The following is a 6,415-nucleotide window of genomic DNA, read 5'->3' on the forward strand; positions in this document are numbered from 1 at the left end:
GCCTCAGGTTGCATCCAGGAGAGTGCAGACATATGGTATGTGGCGCCACAGACCTGTCTGTGGTGCCACGCATTCAGGTGTACCCTGTGCTGCCATCTTGCAGTGCAGGGCAGAGGAGGGGAGGTTGACCTTGTGAGATCCTGGGGTCAAAAAACAGCTTATGCTGGAAAAAATGCAAGGTGGCACACTTGGTGGTAGTGCACACTGGCCAGAACTGGAGCCTGGCTGGCTAGAGCCATCTTCCATTTGCCAGCCAGACTTCCTGCCATGACTGAAGTTTTGGGAAGCCCCAGGACCCCAGGTAAGGCTGCTGGGGCCAGCACAGTTCCTGGCCCTATTCCCCCCTATCCCATCTGGGGTAATCTGCCACATGCCAGATTGCATGTGGCATGGGTGTTCCCCAGGACAAGTAATGGTACAAGGTGTGCCGCTGCTACTTTTTCCTTGGGGAAACAAATGTCTGTGTTCATCTGGACACACCCTTATAGTTTAGATCAGTGGTCTCAACAATGCAGCATGGGAATCTTTCTTAAGTGGCAGAAGCAAAGCTACCAATCCCAGAAATTTCAGGAAAAGAATCGCAAAATGTCTTTTAGAATGTCTTGTAGAGATTGTCCTCAAAGACAATGGGGACACCTATGTACAGCTCAACAAGATAAGTCATAAGGAAAGAAGGATTGCCTGCGTTGCTAAGCATCATTTTTGAGCCAAAAAAAATTAAACTGAAACAGAAATGTCACCTCTACCTTAGAATAGCAGGAGCGAGTCATTTGGAACTTGGGCATTGCTTTTAATGGGTTTGCAAACCCATCATAGTTAGTTTTTCAAGCACCATCTCCAATCAAACGGGTACTAACTACTTAGCAGGAGATATTTTATGTTCTTATGCAGCTTTCTTCAGATCACTTTTGCCTTTATTTGCAGTGAAGTAGCTTTCTGATGTTTTACTGTTTTGTGGTACTTTCCACTGTGTGGCTCTACAATTATTTACATGTAAATATAAAATAAAATGGTCACTTAAAAGAATCTTTCTTTTTTTTTTTTTAATAATCTGATCACATGCGAGAGTCAAGGGTGGCAGGCAGAACCACCCTTAAGAAAAACGATGGCATGGGTTAACTTGTATTTTGTCAAGGCCCAGTCTGCTTCTCCCCAGGGCTGGAGGTTGTGGGGGTAGGCTGGGCTGAGCACTGCTCCTCCTGCCTGGGGCAGGGATTGGCTATGGTGGGGTGGGGGCAGAGCACTGTTGTGAGCGTGGGATGCTCGTGTGTGTATGTGTGTTTGGTGCCCCTTGACCATGGTGCCCTGGGCAGTTGCCCACTCCTAACATTGGCTTTGGTGGCAGGGATATCATCTAGGCACAAACACAATATAAAAAAAAAAAAGCACAATTTAGTGGAGCTCCCTTTTGAGGCTGAAGTTTGTTCCTTGTTACTAGTTCCTTTTTCAAAGGTTCTCTTTCTACAATCAAAGGTTTTTAGTAATGAATGAGACACAGTACTGTAAAGAGTTACATACTTCATCAAATATGTGTATTTGCTAATAGAAGTGGAATATCATTATATCATGTATCAAGTACATTGCCTGAATGAAGAGCTGAGTTGGGCTGGGGTTATAGGACAAAATCCACCTTGGGTCACCCCAAACACATCTCTACAAACAAGGGACTCTCTCCTAAAGCAGTCTGGGCAGGGTGCTGTTCTACCTCAAACCTGACTGTCAAGTGACATGGTGCAACTTGACAGCCTGCAAGGCCTATGTGATATGTGTGTACATAGTGCTATGTGATATGTATGTATATGGCATGTACAAATGCCATTGAGGAACTGCCATTGAGGGATTGCCTGACCTGAAGCTTGGTTTTTGAGTTGCATGGTGCCAACTAACAGTGACCAGGCCTGAGTACTATATACTTTGCACTGAATAAGGAGCCAAACTGGGCTGGGGTTGTGATAAAATCTGTCTTGGTTCACCCCAATCCACACATCTCTGTCCACTTATATACACTCAGATCCCAGAGGCGGTTCAGTTTGAATCACAATGGTTAGCATTAAGAGTTCTCCACTTCACGGAGGATGTGGAGAACCTGGAGAGGGTCCAGAGGAGGGCCACTCATATGGTTGAGGGCCTCTGTGGCCAGCCCTATGAGGAGAGGCTGAGGGACCTGAATCTCTTCAGTCTCCGCAAGAGGACTGAGGGGGGATCTTGTGGCTGCCTACAACTTTATCAGGGGCCACCAGCAGGGACTCGGGGAAAGTCTGTTCACCAGGGCCCCCCTTGGAGTCACCAGGAACAATGGCCACAAGCTGAGGGAAGATAGGTTTAGGTTGGATATTAGGAAGAACTACTTCACTGTAAGTGTTGTAGTGGAATTTGCAATAAAAAAGTGAGGCCATTTTTTTTTACTATCAACTGCCATTACAGGACAGCAGACACAGCACTTTTCTTTTCCACCGTCTAATACAAGTTGGTGTAAAATAAATTGGCCAACCGGTACCAGGAAAACGCTCCTAAAATGGCCTGCAGACAAAAGCCTTAATCAAAATAGGTTAATATTTCTCAAACATAAATTAAAAAACAAATTTCCTAGCCAAATAAATTATTGGTATGTATAAAATTAATTAAGTTAATCCACGGAACCAAAAAAAAAAAATGCAAAAGTTAAAATGGCAAAGCTGTACGAGTAATCTCTGTGCACTGCTTGCAAAATCCGCTCTGCTTTATGTAGCACCTTTGCCGCCTTTAACCCCTTCAATGGCCTCACTTTTTTTGTTGCCAATTCCACTACAACATAAGGGTGGCCAGAGCCTGGAATAGGTTTCCCAGAGAGGTGGTGCTCTCACTTTCCCTGGAGATCTTCAAGAGGAGACTGGGTAGGCACCTGGCTGGGGTCTTATGACCCCTGCCACCCCCAGTGCTCCTTCCTGCCCATGGCAGGGGGTTGGACTTGATGATCTCTCTAGGTCCCTTCCGACTCACTGATTCTATGACTCTGTGAAGAGAAGTGGAATGTATATATATTCAGACTGATCTGCTTCTGGGACCTGAGTATGTGGGAGGAGGAATATGACGATACACCCAGCATAGCAAAAAAGGGGTGAGGGGTATTCAGGATTCCCCAGCGTTTATGAGCATCCTCCAATAGTAGAGATGTGTTGTTTGGGGTGACCCAAAGTGAATTTATCCTCAATCTCAGCCCAACGTTGGCTTCTTATTCAGTGTAATGTACGTAGTACATTAGAGCCTACAGGCAAACATACTATGTAATGTACATAGTATGCTTGCCTGTGGGCTGTAAGGCAAACATAGCTCTTGAAAAATGAGGTTTGGGTTAGGCAGGAGCCTGCCCAGGCTGCTTCAGGATAGCTCTCTGATAGTAGAGATGTGTGGTTTGGGGTGTGTATTTTGCCCCATACTGCCAGCCCAACCTCAGCTCCTTATTCAGTGCTATATACATGGCACATAGGCCTGGGGACCTGCCATGTGGTACCATGCCATTCAACAACCAAGCTTTTGGTTGGGTAGCACCCTACCCAGGCTGCTTTAGGAGAATCCCCCAGTCACAGATATTTAGTTTGGGGTGACCTGAGGGGGAGTTTGCCTTATAATCCCAGGCCTACTCAGCTCCTTATTTAGGGCTGTGTATTTGATATGTCATATAATATTCCATTTTTATTAGCAAATATACATGTTTAATTAATTATGTCACTCTTCACCATGTGTAGGCTTGGCAGAATGCAATTTTTATTTTTTTTTAATAAATCTGACAGATACTGATGTTTATTATTAAGCATATATGTTGATTGTTTTAAATTAAATTTAACATAAAGATCTTCTGCCCCTGGGATGGCAAAAAGAGAGACAATGAAAAGGCCAAGAAAACACCAAAACATGTATCCTTTCTAGCTGGAGTCTTTCCCTCCATGTATCCGTCTCACCAGTAGGCTGCTTCATCTCTTTTTACACTCTCTCCTGAGTTCTCTGCAGCTGTCCCACTCTGGTAATAAGCCTCCCTACTACTGCTTCCCCATACCCTCCTCCACTGCTGCTTCTAGGCCAGCTGAAATACTCTCTCGCCTTGGGGTGGGAGATTTAAGTAGCCTATTATCTCCCTCCAATCAGCTTCCCTGCACCTGTGAACAAGCAGCTAATTGAAGAGTCATTAGGCCAGTCCCACTCCCTACCCCCTTCCCCCAGCTCCCAAGTGTGTGGGGCAGGGGGGGATATGTGTGGGGCATGGGGTGCCCCAAGCAGCCCCTTGCAGGCTGGAACTCTGTCAGCCTGCAAGAGAAAAGTCAAGGTTTCCCACATTTTCTCCTTTAAAGGAGAATCCATTTTTAAAGTTTGTTTGCAACCCTTCTTCCATACATTCTTAGGATCCATTTTCAGGTTGTGACCCATGGGTCGAGAAATGCTGCATTAGGCCGCTCACTGTTTTCCTCCTTGAAGACACTGGCCCGCTGTACTCTGGCCTGTGACTCTGTTCTGTTCTTCTCTGTTTTTGATTATTGATGATGGAAATATTTTTCCTTGGTCAGTGAGCAGGAGGTGAAATTGACGTTTATCAACATTTACTGATAAAAATAAAATCCTGCCAAGCCTAGCCATGTATCATTCATTGCGAACAACCTCTAGTTGTGGAAAGAGAAACCTTGGAAAAGGAACTGGGAATAGAGAACCGGGACCAAGGATCCAGTTTCAGCCCCATGCCTCCTTCCCCACTGGTTTCTTTGTATTTAACTGACCTTCTGTCTCTAAGGCTACGTCTAGATGAGTGCAGCTGTGTGATATGTGGCATCACAGACATGTCTGAGGCACCACATCCCGCATGTTCAATTGTTCTCTGTGCTGCAAGGGAGCAGCACAGAGGTTTTTTTGACCCCCTGGATATCTAGGGATCAAAAAAATCTGCAGAAGAAAAAAAAAGTGCGTCATCCAAAGCTGGAGCCTGGGCAGCTGGAGCCACACTCCGCTGCCAGCCAGGTTTCACACAGCAGGATTGTTGCTGCTGCAGTCCTGGGAGGCCCCCAGGACTCCAGTTAAAGCTACTGGGGCTAGCACAGTGCTGGCCTCAGTTTCCCCTACCCCACCCAGGGTAACATGCCATGCGTCAAAGCACTCATGGCACAGGCATTCTCTAGGGATGACTAGTGGTGCCATACACATCTGGACTTGCCCTTAGTGGTTGTCCATATTACCATCAGCACCTCCCTCCCCCCTTGCTGTGCTTAAAGGTGGTTCCCTCTGGTTCACACAAAGCCACCCCAAAACAGACATAGTGCCAGTGAAGGGCAGCGTGCAGCTTTTGCAGAAGGGACAGTATGGGCTATAACATAAGAACTGCCATTTACTGGGTCAGATTATAGCTCTATCTTAGCCAGTCTCCTGTGTCACAAAACAGCAGAGAGTGGATGCTGAAAGGGAGTGAACTGGGAAGGACCAGGGTTTTGTCACTGCTCCCCTCTTGGTTGTATCCTCCAGCACTTAGGGTCTAGGAAGCTCTGAGTCGGAGGCTGTGCCCCTCACTCCCATGCTCAGTAGCTACCGATGCTCCTTCCCACCAAGAACGGTCCCAGCCCTTTTGGAACCTGGCTCCCGCTTCCACCACAACGGGGCGGCGAGGAGCTCTGCACTGCGTGACGCACCCTGCGAAACAGCTTCCTCGGGTTAGTTTTAAACTTACTGCCTACGGATTTCATGGTGTGACCCCTTCACTCATCTTGGGGGAGTTAGTAAACGGGGTGCCCCCCCTCCTTTCTCTGCCTGTAACCCTGATCCTGTCCCCCTCAAGCCTCTCTTGTCTAAGCCGGGCAGCCCTAGCTGCTCTCCTTGCTTCTCAAGGGAGCCCCTCCATGCCCTTGGTCACAGACCTGCTCTGGTGCCAGTGTGCCCTGTGCAAGGGGCAGTGCTGCCAACTGATAATGCGTGGCATTGTTCTTCAGGTCTGCGCTTTGGGAAAAACTTAGCTTTCTTTTATTTATATATGTGTGAGTGTGTGTAATATATATATACACATATATAATGTGTATGTGTATACATGTGTGTATGTATACACATACATATACATGAAAGAGCTAAGATTTTCCCATTCCCGAAGCGAAGACTTTGAGATCAACGCCAAACACCATAAGCTGGTAGCACTGGAGAGGCAGCGACCAGGGGGCGCTGCCAGCAGGCCGCTGTGGGTGACTTACAAAGGCGCATCACGACACTTCCTGCTTTGCCCCAGTCGCTGCTAGCCGGCAGGTCCCAGCGCGCGGAAGGCGGGCTGCTCGCAGTGACGACACTCCTGGGCGGCCCCGTGAGGGCAGGCTGGGAGGGGCCTGGGCGCGGAAGCGGAGTCGGGGCGTGGGGGCTGCCGGGAAGGGTCCGGCTGTGGCTGCTTGGGGGCCGCGCGCTCCCGCCGGCCCGCCCC

The sequence above is a fragment of the Crocodylus porosus genome, unplaced genomic scaffold (assembly GCF_001723895.1).
Source record: "Crocodylus porosus isolate Cpor-Errol unplaced genomic scaffold, CroPor_comp1, whole genome shotgun sequence".
NCBI classification, from domain to species: Eukaryota; Metazoa; Chordata; order Crocodylia; family Crocodylidae; genus Crocodylus; species Crocodylus porosus.